This window comes from Triturus cristatus, chromosome 10 (genome assembly GCF_964204655.1).
Source record: "Triturus cristatus chromosome 10, aTriCri1.1, whole genome shotgun sequence".
NCBI lineage: Eukaryota > Metazoa > Chordata > Amphibia > Caudata > Salamandridae > Triturus > Triturus cristatus.
This window is the reverse complement of record NC_140593.1, coordinates 509,811,437-509,827,965: the sequence shown is the minus strand read 5'-3', so window position 1 is coordinate 509,827,965 and position 16,529 is coordinate 509,811,437.

Genomic DNA, 16,529 nt, shown 5'->3' with positions numbered 1-16,529 from the left:
GACAATTTTAGAACACAAACCCAATTTGTTCTTTTTGTTTTTGTTTACACTTTTGCATAACGCATATTAACTTTACATTAAACAATTCCACTCTAGCCCTTTGGCTAACATCACACCAACAACTTCTACAAATGGACATACATATATACTTCGGCAATGGGGGACAATGAGTCGCTTAGAATTATAAATTGTGTTGGATCAAGCTAGCATTGCGACGTACAACACTACAGACACGTGAATGCAGACCTACCACAGTAAAAAGTGTTCCCAATGCTTAGGTCACTTGAAACCAGGGTTCAGTCACCTCCACACCAACAACACCCATGTGCCCTCAAATCATTCATTGTTGTCAACTGTTCTTCTTGAAACTGCCTCGGTCACAGAAGCCCACTGAGGATGACTCAGGCAGCTCGTGAATATATATTTAAGGGCTAGCAGGAGCAGCACTAGGTTTGCTTAGTTGCATGTAGGGAGAGTATGTTTTGCTCGCTTTATCGCCACAGATGTATTTCCAAAAATACTATTTTGCAATGGCCGAGAGAGGAAACGAGCTCTGCAAAAACACTGCCAAATGTATGACTTTGTTGTTGATTAATCACTCAATGTCAGTCAGCCAGCCTAACGCAGAGAGCGGGAAGCGGAGCTGCAATGGAATGCCGTGATAACAAGCATTGGTCAATGTCAGCAGCCTAACGCAAAGAGCGTGAAGCGGAACTGCAATGGAATGCCAGTTTCAATGACATTGCGCTATACAAATGTTTCAGTTAGAGGGAAAAGCCACAGACATGCAAACGGGGCACTTAGAATCACGAGAGTGCTTTGAGGCTGCAGAAACGGAAGAAGTGCGCTATACAAACTAAAACAAGCATTGGCCGCGCGCGAAAGTGAAAGCAGCGCGACGTGGCAGGGTAGGGGCAGAGGAGCGTTGAGAGGAAAGATAGATGGCGCCTGATCGGGCACTGAAAGCTGGCGGTTGCGCACGAGCAGCACTAGGTTTGCTTAGTTGCATGTAGGGAGAGTATGTTTTGCTCGCTTTATCGCCACAGACGTATTTCCAAAAATACTATTTTGCAATGGCCGAGAGAGGAAACGAGCTCTGCAAAAACACTGCCAAATGTATGACTTTGTTGTTGATTAATCACTCAATGTCAGTCAGCCAGCCTAACGCCGAGAGCGGGAAGCAGAGCTGCAATGGAATGCCAGTTTCAATGACATCGCGCTATACAAATGCTTCAGTTAAATGCAAAAGCCACAGACATGCAAACGGGACACTTAGAATCACGAGAGTGCTTTGAGGCTGCAGAAATGGAAGAAGTGCGCTATACAAACTAAAACAAGACAAATTGGTCCGGCCGCGAGCGAGCGCCCGCCGCGTGAAAGTGAAAGCAAGCGCGCGCGTTTGGCGGGGGAGCGCATTCCAGGCTGGGGAGCGGACCCTTTGAAGTATGATGCCAGTGGGCTGAAGCGCTTCCCAAAACGGATTGCATGGCGACACGATGCACGTGATTGTGCGCGTGCTCGCCATGCAATCCACTTTTGGGAGCACTTTGAAATGCCCCTCTTACTAGAGTCGGATTGCATGGCGACACGATGCACGTGATTGTGCGCGTGCTCGCCATGCAATCCACTTTTGGGAGCACTTTGAAATGCCCCTCTTACTAGAGTCTCGCATTGCGATTGCGTAAACGCAATAGCTAGGCGAGACCTAAAAAATAATGGAGGCAGGGACTTACTGTAAAAGTGTAAGTTGCTAAAAAATGTACGTTACTACAAAAGCGCAGTTTATGAATATGGAGTAGTAGTAAACTTACTCAAAAGTGTAAGTTACTACAAAAGTGCAGTTTTTAAATAGCACTTTGTAGTAAATCTTATAGTACTACAAACAGTACTACAAAGTGCGGTTTGTGATTCAGACCCATTGTGTATATCTTCGGTTGCAAATTTGCATTGGAGCAGCCATTTGATGACCTTCTCAAATCAGAGGCATTCAGATTGGAAGTGCCCTTGCTGACTCCAGCCCTCTGAGCTTCAACAGATGCACAGTCCCAGGATCGGTTCCTGATAAATTGCTCGCAGACAGTGAAAGGGCGGTGTAGGTTCTGTGAAGGACTTTCATCAGAAAAGTTGGAAACATCGAAGCGGATAAATCAAGTTAATGCACACCGCTAATAGATATACGATTTATTCTTAAATCATTGGTGTTCCTTTCTAATTAAATTCAAATGTGGTTCATATCTCTCCAGAACATTAACATAACAAGTGGTCTTTTCCTGAACCATAATATCCGTGATCCCTGTCAATAATTATCCTGGGTGACTAATTATGCCTAATGCCAAGCATTTTATTAAAACTACATCTTTCTGTTTTGTCTCATTACCAAAATTAAATGGTTGGCTCAGTTTTCAGAACCAGTTCAAAACCGAAGACAATGTTGCTCAAGGACATTTAAAATAGAATATTGTTTTACTTCCTTGCATCAGACCTTTGCTTTTTTCTGTAATATTTATGTTTCCAGATTGTTGTGCCATATTACTTTAATTTAGCATTTAGTGTTATTTTCAATCTTGTGCAGTCACTAGAATCTGTGTTCATTGCCCGTTTATTAGACACGGTTTAATTTAAAAGTGTTTAACATTTAAAAAAATGTATTTTTCTTTAGTTAGAGTTTTCATTTCACGTTAGCAACATTTCACAGTTGTTTCAAAGTGCTTGAATTGTACCAACGTTGCATTTTGGTTCGAATTGCCTAATTATGTTAATTAGAAATGGAAAAGCAAAAACCTTCATTACAGAAACGTGCCATCGACTCTTGGAAATGCCGAAATAGAAATGAATGATTGTGGGTAGGAAGGAGGGCAGATCTGACTATTTTTTGATCATGTGGGTTTTTGCACCAGGGGCTCTTATGGCCTCTCACCAGATGGATTTTTTCCACTGGGTGGAAGAGGGTCTTGTGCGTGCCCCCAACCCCAAGGGTGACATGATGTCCCAGGACCCTTCACCGCAGAAGGGGTGGCTGGGCAATCCGCTGGTGTCCCCCTGTACACATCACTCACATTTAGACCAACAAATACCAGTGGGGTTATTTACAGTTTAACGGATGTGGGACATCTGACAAAAATAGGCAGATTGCTCGTTTTCCCCTATTTGCAGGATGTAACCACGTGTATGTACCTTAAAATAGTGTGAAAAGGACATCTTCTTACTTTTGGTGTATGGTCCGCATCAGCCAAACTCTAAAAAAAAACCTAGGTCTACAAATGAGCATTCTAGGCCCTCGCAGCAATAAGTCCAGAAAGTACACATTTTAAGTTGGAAGTGGAACCGCAGAAGATGATGTGGGCAATAACATCTTCAAGGTAGCTTAATACTTTCCAGAGGAACTTGTATGCTGGGATTTTAGTCCCCCAATAAATGTACTTTCTAGTGGCACATTCGGTGGTCATTAATGAATGGGTGCATATGCAAATGAGAAACCCTTCAATTCGACTTGAAAGGGCAACGAGGGTGAGCAAATGGTGTATTGAGAATTTCTAGCATCGCAGTAGTAAGGGTTTGGGACAGGGCTATTAGTATAACTGAGTAGAAGGGAAAATGGACACGAGAGACATGGTTGTGGGTGGGGCTGGTTGAAAACATTGAGCATTCTGGTGGAGTTCAAACAATAGACAATAGGTGGGCATACTGTCTGAGGAGTGCCTAACATGTTAACATGGGCCTCGGAAGAATTCAAGTTACACAATTAAGAATTCTATCAATAACGTCAGCAGTGATATGTGGCTTCAGCAATATACTAACTAAGGTGAGAGGAACAGGCACATTTTTCCATTTAGATGCTCTTTTCCTTAGGGAAAAAATATACAGAAAACACATTCTAAATCATATAATACAATTTAATTTATTGATGCCAAATAACCTTGTGAAATGTTTCATGAATTGGAATAGAGACATGGGAAATTCTGAAGAAGCAATAATGGAAGAAATTAATTATTTATCCAGAAGAAGCAGTGCTGAAGACTAGCTTGACACAGATCCTGGCAATATGGATGCATAGTGTTTACTCCAAGTGATCTGTGTGTACTAGATAGGAAGTAGCAAACTTATAGTCCACCTCTTGTGTGTAGGTAGGGTGGGGGATTCAGTCCGCATGGTCTGGACTTGCGCAGTTCAACAACCAGTAGTGGCTAGCAACATTAAAATATGGTGCGGCACGATACTCAAAAACTCACCATATTTGTTGCGTTTGCTGGCACGCAGGGTCTCGTTGCAGTCTCTCTGCTATCCTCGGCAGTGTCTAGGGGCAGAAGGGTAAGGACTTCCTCCTTTGTGGAAAATGAAACCAAGCACAGCTCCAGGGTTGGTTGGAGCAGGCTAACCCAGCGCTCATTTTGTGGCTGGGGGCCTGCGGCTGCAATCCCATGGCTGTTTCTCAGCCCTAGGATTGCTAGCTCTGAAGTGCACATGTCCGATTGGCCGGCTCTAGACAAGTGCAATTGCCCTGATCAGCCCTGCCCCCTGCCCTAGCGCTGTAACACTGCGAGCCTACAACACATTATAATAAAACAGTATTTATTACCATTTAATGAATGTGTGTTCCTGCTGCGCCTGCAGCATGCAGGGCGATGATCCACCGCGCTCCTCCGCCATAACAGAGGAGCTGCCCCTGTCTATAACCCTGATGAGGGCTGGCTTTAAGGCGGTGCAACTGGTGTGGCCGCACTGGGCGCTGACCTGGGGGAGAGGGGCATTGACCTCAGAGGGGCGCTGTAATAAGCAATAACTTACAATTTAAAAACACTAGCTGCCGAGTTCCTTCTCCAACCAGCTTTCAGGCAGCAATAAAAATGTCAAGATAACTCTTGTGATTAATGTTCCTGCTAGAGATAGAGCTCGGAGTTTTGTCTAGTGTCAGTTTTGGCTGCCATAAAGTAGCGCAGGGGGTTAAAATGGCTGCTGCAAAGAATGCCTACTGTGCAGATCACAGATCTGTACTTGATGTGGATAGCTGAGTGGATTATTGCTTTTGTTACTGCAGTTCATAAGATACAACCCTAATATAGAACAGTGGCTTTTACTGAACTGTCTTCAAAGAGCTGCATGCAAAGTGAATAAAATAGGTTAGGTCGTTATGTTTTTTGTCTCCAGTCTTTCATTATCTATTCCTAATGTTTTTCCTAATGTTGTTAAAAAGGGTTCGTTTGGATAGATATACATTCTTATTACTAAAGCCAACCTTTACCAGTGTTTCAACGCAATGAAGATGAATGTGAGAGAGGGGTATGGAGAGATGAGGGGCACTTTTTCCCGGTTGCAGTGCGGGAATCTGAGGAGGAGGTCATGGGGTGCCAAAAATGATTGTCACACAGGGTGGCACCAGGGCTGACCCTATTGGAAGGAAGTGGCAAAGTGGACAGGTCATAACTGGAATGGGGGGGGGGGCACCTTGACAAGAAAATTGGAGCCAGTAGCAGGAGCTGGGTTGGATATGATGCTCCCGTCAGTGGACGCCTGCCCCTCTTACAGCCAGGAGATGAGATCTGACCTCTTCTTCCACTTTGATCCCAGAAACTAGGATCCTTCACCTTAGAAGCCACAGACCCAACTCTGGTGGGGATGACATCTGGCTCCTCCTCCAGTGAGTACAGAGGATGTCACTCCCTTTTCGAGGACGATAACTACCATTCCCTTCTCATACTTCTCATGGGAAAATGTACTCCTCTCCATTTTCAGAAGAAGAGGTGCGATCAAAAACCTCCAATTTTTGTAGTTCAGACACGAAATTCCCCATTTATTCAATGTTTGTTGATAGCCAGAATCTAAGAAACAGTAACTGCAGAGAGAGAGGGCATTTAAATAAAAGTCAGACTTAACAGATCATGTTCAATCATTTGTGCTCTGGGCGTCAGAGCTCCAAGGTTTGCCGTTTATACATCAGGTGAACATAGTAAGACAAGCTTAAATCACTCCTTGTCCATTACTATTTTCACAAATATCATTATTTGACGTTTAGTTGAAGGCAGAGAAAGGGGCATTTTACTTATGTGTACACTCTTATGCCATCTGTTACTTTATAGCAATACGCAAGAACAGGTTGGAAAGAACAGTTGAGAGAAGAGAGTGTAAGTAAATAGCCAATCAGTGTTGCTCAAACGCCTACAGGAGAGGGAATTATACAGGGGTGTGGAGTGAATATGGTGCCTTTTGCTTTCTGACAGAGATAGCTAACTTTATATAACACATTCGAGAAGGGTCTGCGGAGGCACTTTCCTCAAATGATGGGAAAGGGAAAGTAGTGAGTTGTGTAACTTCTTTCTAAAGCCAGCAGCACTGATGATGCACCTCACAAAGAGAGAAAAGTGAAAGAGTAATGTCACAGACCCTCTTATGTTGATGCATATTTTGAAAAAGCCTTACCTGTGGCACATAATTATGCAGTTGGCCATGATAATAGATTATACAAAATATGAATTGGAAACACTAGGAAATTCTGCACATGTTGTCATTAATTCTCTTATCTGTTATTGGCGTGTCCTTGATGTAATAACAAAAACATTACAAAGCTTAAAAACAGTGAAGATCACTCTCGGCAAAAACACAATGAGGGCATATTTTACTACCAGGAGTTGTTTATCAATTTGGTTTGCTAGTACGTTTCTCTCACCTTACACCCATTCAGGGCCAACACCTCCTAAAACATGTATTCCACTGTTAAAGCCTAGGCTCATTTACATAATTCTCTCCAGAATGGACAGGTCTTTCTAGTAGAGTGAGCGGTGAAAGGAATCAAATCACTGGATATCATTTCAATATAGTGCAGCTAAAGTAGGTACACATTAAACCACTCTACTCTTTCTTTGATCTGAGTTTATTAGGTTTCATTATAAATTCAGAAACAAATAAAAATAGATTCGTCTCAATATAATTGTATACAAATCCAAAAAGATCAAAGTAAGTCCAAATCTTCTTATGAGATGTACCCTATAAAGTACAAAGCAAATGGCTAACTCTAAAATAATAACTCAAGTGATCAGAAAGAAGAAATTAAGGTTAAATTGCATCAATTGATTATCTTTAACGAGCATGAATAACCTAACTTTCCTTACTCCACCTTAAAAGGGCAACCCTAAACTAAAGAATTTGAATAAGGACATATGCAATTAAGGAAAAAAGAAAGATGTCAGCCATCAGAGTCTTCAATAGGAAAAGTCCGACAATGGGTCAAGTAGCTTAAAGCCAAGCAAGCAGGAGCATAGATTTGCTCCCTAAGGAAACCCAAGATGGACTCTCTCCCTAACTAAACACAGCACATAATATCATCTGTCGTCGATGTGACACTCTCATGTGGCTCCTCCTTGGGAAATTTCCATAGCTCTGGCACAACTGGATATTTTCAGCACCTTTCCCAGCCAGATAGCACATTATCTCTTCTCGTCCTTGGCCATTCCTCTCCCATGAGAATTCCTCTCCTCGCTCGTTATTGCGATCCCCTTGGCCGATTCCTCCTGCTTATGCTTTGCTATCTCTTTGCACAAAACTCCTTTATTCTGAATAATGAGGCTGATCCACACCTGCAATAGAAACAACTCAGCAACATACATTTCATAATGAACGCCAAACTTGAATTACATTTCAAATCTTAATGTGAACAGCAACTGAACTAATTTCTTCCTGAGGTCTAGTTTTGCTAAGTTAACATGTGCACAAGGTTACAGAATATGTGCACCATTCTACAGGAAATATAAATGCAACTGCTTAAAGCACGAATAAATACAATGAATTATAAACGTCTCAGTGTAAATACATCTGCACTCAATTAATTCAAATTATGCGTATAAACATTATAAATTAGTTACAGACATCCTAATTAAGTATCTCACAATATGACATTTCATGATATTTTCTCCTGTCACATTAATACCTAACTTGCCACACAACTTTAATAATCACATTCTAAATATATGTATTTCAAACAAAATACCCTTTAGCATATAGTACTCTCCTCCCTTTAGTACATCAGTCACAAAAGAGTATATTTGAATGCTGACCATGTGTGAATATAGTGAACTCCATTATCTCCAGATGGGATCAAGATTACACTTCTTCACTACTCAATTTTACCCTCTTTCCATTGTCCATCCCACCCATCTTCATACATCCTCACTTGTCCTGACCTGACCCGTTTGAACCAATCACAGTGGCTGTTAAGTGCGCAATCATCGAGCGCTCTGGTAACGTTGACATAAGGAAATCCTCTTGTTTATGTCATAGTGCCTCTAACGCTGGAGGTGGGAACCACAACTCCCATGAGGCCTTGCGTTTCATGCATGACATCGCGAGAGACAGCCCATAAGGAGGAAGTGGAACTCGGCCAGGCGTCGGAAATTCTTCTTCCCCGCCGTGATTACTGTAGTTTGAAGTTCCAGGAGAGGTCTGGTGAGGGAGCTCTGCACCAACTCTCGCTCTCTGTTTTGGGATCACCCTCCTCCGTTGGTGAGCGTCCTGCTTGTGCGGAGGAAGGTTCTGTGTCCCTTGGGTTTTCGCCCGGCATTGTCGGCCGGTTGTTGGTGCCGTCCTCCTATGGTGAGCGTTCTGCTCATGTGGAGGAAGGTTCTGTGTCCCTTGGGTTTTCGCCCGGCATTGTCGGCCGGTTGTGGGTAAGCTGCCAGTGTCCCTCAGCGGTAGCTCATTTGGTCTCGCAGTCCTATAGTTGTGACTGGAGCCTGGTACTGACAGTTTCCTTTAATCAAGTGGCTACTGAAAAGCAACTGCTTATCGCAGGGAGTCCTCACCCTTTGTTTTTTGAGTTCTATATCGTGTGGATCATAATCATTGGTGATTTAACCATATCTTTGGATTGAGACACTTAAGAATGCATTAGTGCTTGGATACTTATTTTCTGGAACAAGGTTTCTATTCATTTGTTCTTCTGGCTCTATTTTAACAGGGGTAATAGGAGCGGTATGGGACTACGCTCTATCCCTGTGATGTAATGTGGAGTTTAGAAAGGGTAGGTTTCTGGTAAATTCAACTCCTGTGTATCATTGATGTTGTGTCTTCCTTAATGTCTGTATCTATCAGCAGAAAGTGATGTATGCTCAATGTATATTTTCTTCTATGTTTCCCTCAATGCAGCTATAACACAACAAGCGGTGTTACCACACAGAAGGCACACTCTTTATTGAAGTATCTCCTTCTACAGGTGTCATTCTTTTTTGTAACAGGTATAGGAGGTAGCGCTTCCCATTTACGGTTATTCTATGTATGTGTTATGTGACCATGGCTAGAAAATATTTATGATTATGGTTGTCATTTCAGATCTCCCTCCCGGCTATTCCCTTCCTTTCCTTCCCCCACTTGATCCTTCCACTGACCTGTGCTATTACGGCTATTAAGGCTTGGGTATATCAAGAAGTGGACCATTCCGAGCAACAAACCGATCCTGAGGAGAGACCGATTTGACAGAGGCCCAGCCCAACTTTCATTGTCAAACAAAAGCAAACCCCAACTCCAATACTCATGTACTGGGGAGTGAGGGAAATGAAGCACCAGACAATAACTCTTTCCAGTTCCTGTGGTGAAAGGCAACCAAGTCAAGTCAAAATTAACTTTAGTCGGCTAATTAAAGCTATAAATGTACAACAACAAAAAAGAAAGTGGGTCATTCTGCAAACATTATAATACATAGATATATAATCAGTTAAGATCCCACCGTTTTAGCAACCATAAAAGAAACATGTAAAATAAATAAGTAGACAATAAAACCATAAAACAATTAACAATCATCATAAAATCCTACTCAACATGAAATTCATGGTCTGCCGCCCCCTTGGAGAACGACAAGATAAGGTACACACCATCGTATAATGAGACAGTCATACAAAATAGAGCACACATCATAAAAACCATGGCAAGAAAAAAGAATAGATAAATAAGAGATCAGCCCACCATGACATAATTAGACCTGGGAGTAAGGAATAAAATTTGCCCAACATACACTTGCTCGTATTTACAATTAAAATAAGAAGAATTCATATTAGACAAGACTGCAACATACATAAAAATAAAAATATGTTCTTTAAAAGATTTTTTACATAACATGATTAGGAACCATATCCGCAGGCTGACTCAAGGGGAGCCTATTCCTATGTCTAATCGCCCCCGTTAGGAAACTGGCTAACCCAAAGCAGACCATAGTTAGGCCGGCGTTGGTCTATTTACAAACACTAGCGTAAGCTAGCGTTTGTAAATTGACCAACGCCGGCCTAACTTGTACAAAATTGCAACCTCTAAGCAGAGGGAGGGTAAACGTTCTGCGCAATAGATTGTAATAGGCACAGAAAAACGTTATATGAAGGGTAACTTGATCTGAGAAGTTGTCGCAGGGGCAGGGATTTAATGTGCCCTCTTTAAAGTAGCCTCTAGGGAAGACTAGTAGCCAAGAAACCATATTCAGTCTAAATCTTGTCAGAACAAAAAGATGATACGGTTTATTTATAAAAGATAGATATGGTTGCAGCTGTTGGCCCGAACTCAGTGTGACAAATCTTCTCACCATAGGTTTTTTCAATTCGTTCTCCTCCCTTATTCCTTTTCGTCTGTCTGAAAACTGCTGCTTGAGGTCTCTAATGGCCAGTTTACCCAATACTATAGGACTCAATAATAAATCAGGGCAACCAAGGATTTCCATCTGATCCTTAATGTATTTCATCCAAGGAATGTCTAACGCCCTTTCTAAGGTAAGACAGTCTCGGATGATCAGTTGATTTAAATTTAGGGTCGGTTGGGCTCAGATTCTCAGCCACCGTAGTAGAGGCGCAACCGCAATCTGATCAGAGATAAAACCCGCTCCCAGTTCCTGATGTATGTTAAAGATTGGGGTGGATGCGGGGACCGAGAGCAGTTTACGCATAAAAATAGTCTCGGACACTTGAATTTCTTTGACATCTGTATAACCCCAGATGTCGCTACCGTAGGTCGCCATGGGAACACACTTGGCATTATAAATCTTCATGAGTGCAGGGAGTGGTTTTGATCCTATTCTTTTTGCGAAGTCTAGAGTAGCCCCGATGCTCTAACTAACACGTTCTTTTTATGCGCACGCTGTGTGCACCATGAGCGTTGGTCATCGAAAAGAACCCTTAAATAGGAAAAAGCGGGGACTTTTACTAACTCAACTCCCTTGCAATAGAATTTAGCCTTTGCCGCCCTCCTTGAGCCTATGGTCATGGCATGCGATTTTTTAAAATTAGTGATTAAGTCCAAAGCTTGTTTCCGGTCCAGGGAAGACATGGCTTGGCAGTTCGGGCTGGACTATTCCCATGAGGCACAGGGTCAGACTGATTTGCATATGGCCATGTCTGAACTGGGGTGGCAGAGTGGGCTAAAAAACGGTGATGGATTAAACCCAGATCAGTTGACTGGGGGTGAGTGCTTGCAATGTTCAACACTCCGTCCATCATTTCCTTTGGTTTTTGCTTTGTTCGCCATAAGTTGGCAGGGTATGCTCAGATGTGAGTCCCTTGCTCACTTTGCCACTGGATTCAAGCAAGCCTGGCTGAAGACGGCTGAAATGCCAGAAACCGGTCCTAGGAAGCTTGTTTCCGGTCCAGGGAAGACATGGCTTGGCAGTTCGGGCTGGACTGTTCCCATGAGGCACAGGGTCAGACTGATTTGCATATGGCCATGTCTGAACTGGGGTGGCAGAGTGGGCTAAAGAACGGTGATGGATTAAACCCAGATCAGTTGACTGGGGGTGAGTGCTTGCAATGTTCAACACTCCGTCCATCATTTCCTTTGGTTTTTGCTAGATTAGAAACAACCTGCTTTACGATTAAGTCAAAGGCATTAAGAATGGATCTTGGTTGGGAATCCTGGTCTGAACAAATCCTAAACTCCTGGGCGTAGTAAGTGAACAAGCTATCAATAAAACTTTCAGGGGTGATCCTTTCCCACCTCACTCTACAGGCTTGATCTTTAGAAGCAATATTAGCGTTCGTAAGTTGAGTCATGATCCTTCCCTTATTGACAGCATTTATGTTAAGGTCCAATGTTAACGGGTAATGATCACTAGCACAATTTTTTGTTACACTTAATCTCCCTATTACCGACAACAACGGAGATGAAACCAAAATATGGTCAATTATACTGTGGCGTCCATGACCAACATACGTGGGTATGGGAACTGTCCTGTCCGATTGCTCAAGACAAGTCAAGTTATGAGCTGATAAAAGACTTTCTACAAAATTACCAGACGGGGTGTGTTTAAAATGGGATAGCCCCTGAGGGCCATGTTCCTCCTCCAGCCTGGCTGAACAATTAATGGGGCAAGTATGAATATTAAAATCTCCCGAAACTAATATATCATGGTGTGCTTCTGAACTATCTCCATAGTTTTCCAAAAAGTCCGTAAGAGCCCTAAGATGCTCTGTCTCTTGAGTTCTAGTAAAATAATTATAAAAATTAACCACTAGGAGAGTTGGTAAATTCTTCCCTGAAAATTCTACTGCTAACTTGAGGAGAATATGAATCAATCAACTTTGCATTATAGGATAGCTTGAGATTAATCATCAATAATAGCCCCCCCTTGCTCTGCCCATGCTGGAAGGTATACCAAATTTACAAAAAGATATGAACTCATCCAGGTAAAAATGGTCATTATATTCCCATGTTTCCCGTAGGGCTATAATGTGGTGTGTAGCAAGAAAAAGTTCCCAAGAGACGTCACTCTTTTTTGCTCTTAGGCCGGCAATATTCCATGTTAAAACTTTCATTATGTCATCATCAGTTATAATCGGGATAAGACCGGGTTTTGCTATATTAGCTGGAATAATTTGATTCAAGGAGCAAGGAATAGTGGAATTCAGCAAACTGACCATGGGAACAAGAGTTTCTTCGTCCGGTGTTTCAGAGAAATTATCTAAGATAACAGGTGCTACATCAGGGAGGGATAGTCAGTCTTGGGCATCCAAACCAGAAAAGGCCTGAAACCTATTAAACAAAGAAATAGGGGAAACAACCGACGCTGAGAGTCTTAAAGAAGGCTTATAAAAATATCCCAGTGGCAAGGCCCAGATACAGGTAGAGTTCTTAAAACAGGAATCCTGGGCCCTCAATATCGATTTAACAACCAATGGGTTACGGATGTTGACAACCACACAATCCCCATCGATATTCTTTGGTGATTGACCCACCCACCCAATTCTGCGAACCATAATGATGTTGTTACTCATAGGTACCCTAAACCATTTGTGTTTGGATAACCAGTCTGTAGTTTTGTTACGCAGTTGGGTCCAAGATTCAGTTTGATCTGGCCTAAGAGGAGGCACACCAGCCAGGACCAAGACGTAAGGACATGCAGCCGAGGGTAAGTCTAGTACATCTCCAGAACACTTAACATTCAGAGAATTCATCACATTAGGACCACCCCTACGGTGATTACTGTCTCCGGTAATAGGATTGGCCTGGGCAATGGATAATAGTCTCGGAGGTCCCGCAAGCTGGGACGGTATCTGAACAGATGGATTAAAAGAATTAACCATCCCACCTGTCCCCAGTCCTCCCGGGCCCGGATGTGTGTTATTTTCCCCCGGGACCAGATGCCACAAATAATGATTAAGATGTGGCAGGAACCCCATTACCCATGCTAGCTTTGGCTGCTATGTGGGCCAGTTCCCTGTTGTTGCCCTCCACAGGCCCATTCACTTTAGGTATTGCCGGAGCCAAAGGTACTTCGGCTGCCCCCGTACCTAATTAATTGACACATTGCTAAACTTTTGAAGATGCAGCAATTTTTCCTCAATCGCCCCTAATTTACATAACAGAGGCGCTAAGAGAACAATTATTAAAGTCTCTAAACGTTTCCAATGATCAGGGTCACTCCCAATATCCGCCATGGTATGGAGGTCAATGTTTGAAAGATAGGCCATACCACCATCGGCTTCTAGGATCTGGTTCTCGTGTAGCCCTGTATCTTGGTTCATATATTTAGGTTTATGCTTATTCCTCTGTGCCACACTTCCCCTTGTGCGTTTTGCAGGCGGCTCACCATTGCCTCCCGCCAAGGATTTAAAGGAGCGTAGCGTGCTTTCCATTACAGCTCTTTTAGGTCTGATAGCATGGTCACCTTGGGCTGAACAAGTCGTGGTTAAAATATGCGCTAGAGATGAAACCGGGGTGCAGGGGGATCTACTATCTCCGAGGATAAATTAACCATCGGCTCCTGAACTATACTCATTACCGGATTTTGGGCAAGATCCAGATTACTTAAGTGGCCCACCTCCAGTACCCCCGATGTAACAGCTGAATAGTCAACTAGCTTCCCATCAGAACTTGTAGCTGGAATATCCAAAGTTAGACGATCCAAAATTTGCATTGCGCCCAATGAAGATTTAGCCATGACTATACCTCCCAAAGATGACCTTTTTTGTCCTGCATATGTATCCAGGGAGAGTCGTTTTTCAGTGAGCTGAATTTCATGTGTTAAAACTGTCTCTGCCCTTGTCAAAAACGCATCCAATGTTCCCACAATCCCCCCCCTACCCGCACTCCTGTAGCCTTACGTTTGGTCATCATAGTCTATGCCTGGGAATATATATAGCACAAACTTCTGGGCAGTCAAACGTATTAGCAAGATATATAATGACCTTATGTGGCAGCTGATGTCAAATTCCCTCGTACGACTAAGAGCAATGGCCCAGCCCTGCCTCCTCCTGGCTCGGACGAGCGCAGACGGGCCTGCCCTTGGCCCGGACTTTGCCCGAGCACGCCCTCGCGCGTCCCGCACCGCAGGAGTGTGGCAATGCTTTTGTTGCGCTTCCTGGCGCAACTATGGCGTCACAGGGGGCGCGAGCCCTGGGGGATTCTGGGGGCTGTAGTCCTCTGCTCTGCTGTTCCCCTCACGGCTGGACCACGATGATAGCAAGTACTAGAGAAAGCCGTTCCCCTCACGGCGCTGACAGGAGTAATGCACAAAGGCGGCCGTTCCCCTCACAGCAATGGTAAAAACTGTGGTGTTGCGTCCCGCGCCGCGGGAGTGTGGCGATGCTTTTGTTGCGCCTCTTGGCACAACTATGGCGTCACAGGGGGTGCGAGCCCTAGGGGATTCTGGGGGCTGTAGTCCTCCGCTCTGCCGTTTCCCTCACGGCTGGACCACGATGATAGCAAGTACTAGAGAAAACTGTTCCCCTCATGGCGCTGACATGAGTAATGCACAAAGGCGGCCTTTCCCCTCACGGCAATGGTAAAAAGTGTGGTGATGCGTCCCGCGCCGCGGGAGTGTGGTGATACTTTTGTTGCGCCTCCTGGCGCAACTATGGTGTCACAGGGGACGCGAGCCCTGGGGGATTCCGGGGGCTGTAGTCCTCCGCTCTGCCGTTCCCCTCACAGCTGGACCACGATGATAGCAAGTACTAGAGAGAGACGTTCCCCTCACGGCGCTGACAGGAGTAATGCAAAAAGGCGGCCGTTCCCCCTACGGCAATGGTAAAAACTGTGGTGTTGCGTCCCGCGCCGTGGGAGTGTGGCGATGCTTTTGTTGCACCTCCTGGCACTACTACGGCGTCACAGGGGGCGCGAGCACTGGGGGATTCTGGGGGCTGTAGTCCTCCGCCCTGCCGTTCCCCTCACGGCTGGACCACGATGACAGCAAGTACTAGAGAAAGCCGTTCCCCTCACGGCGCTGACAGGAGTAATGCACAAAGGCGGCCGTTCCCCTCACGGCAATGGTAAAAACTGTGGTGTTGCGTCCCCAACCAATTTCTTCCTTGAGAGTGCAACTGAGCATACTCATGAGTCTATTTCTGGATTGTGGATGGTGGTCTTGATCCACTTTATTCCTAAAAGATATTTGACCTCCTACACAAACCTAGTCCTAAGTCTCGCAGCATGTTTCTGTAGAACCACAGTGTAGTACCTAGTACAAAAACACATCACAATGTAGGTAAGGATACTCTTAATTCTAAATAGATTTCTTTACCAAGCAGTCATAAATTCTTCTTACCCAAAGTGCAATCAAGCCATTGTCTTTCTTAATTCCCTTTTCCTCTCACATGTCTCTCCTTTATTCCCTGATAAATATTAAAGCTAAAATCAGGGTCCTGCTGAAACTTCTCACTCCTTTCATGGGAGTTTCCTCAGTCCCAACGATTGACAAGACATTCACATTCACACTCAACAACCCTTCCCACTCAGGGTGACCAATGTCTTCTAACTTTTGCTTGTAACACTGGTTGTCCATAACCACCTATAACATGGAGCAGTACACAACTAGAACTCAATAGTTGTTCCAAGAACAAAAAACACAATGCAACTAATGTAAAACAGAAATAAAACATAGATTCCTTCAGTAAAAAAAATCGAAAAATAAACACGCAAAGGCCATGCCTATGACACATTTTGTTCAAGAACTCAAGAAAATATATTACCATATTTCATTTTTAAGAAGAATAAAAAAAATGCTCTGTGCTCAAGTGATCTCACGTATGTGGTGTGTGCAACACGTGTATATATAGAGTGTGATAAAGGACCATAGT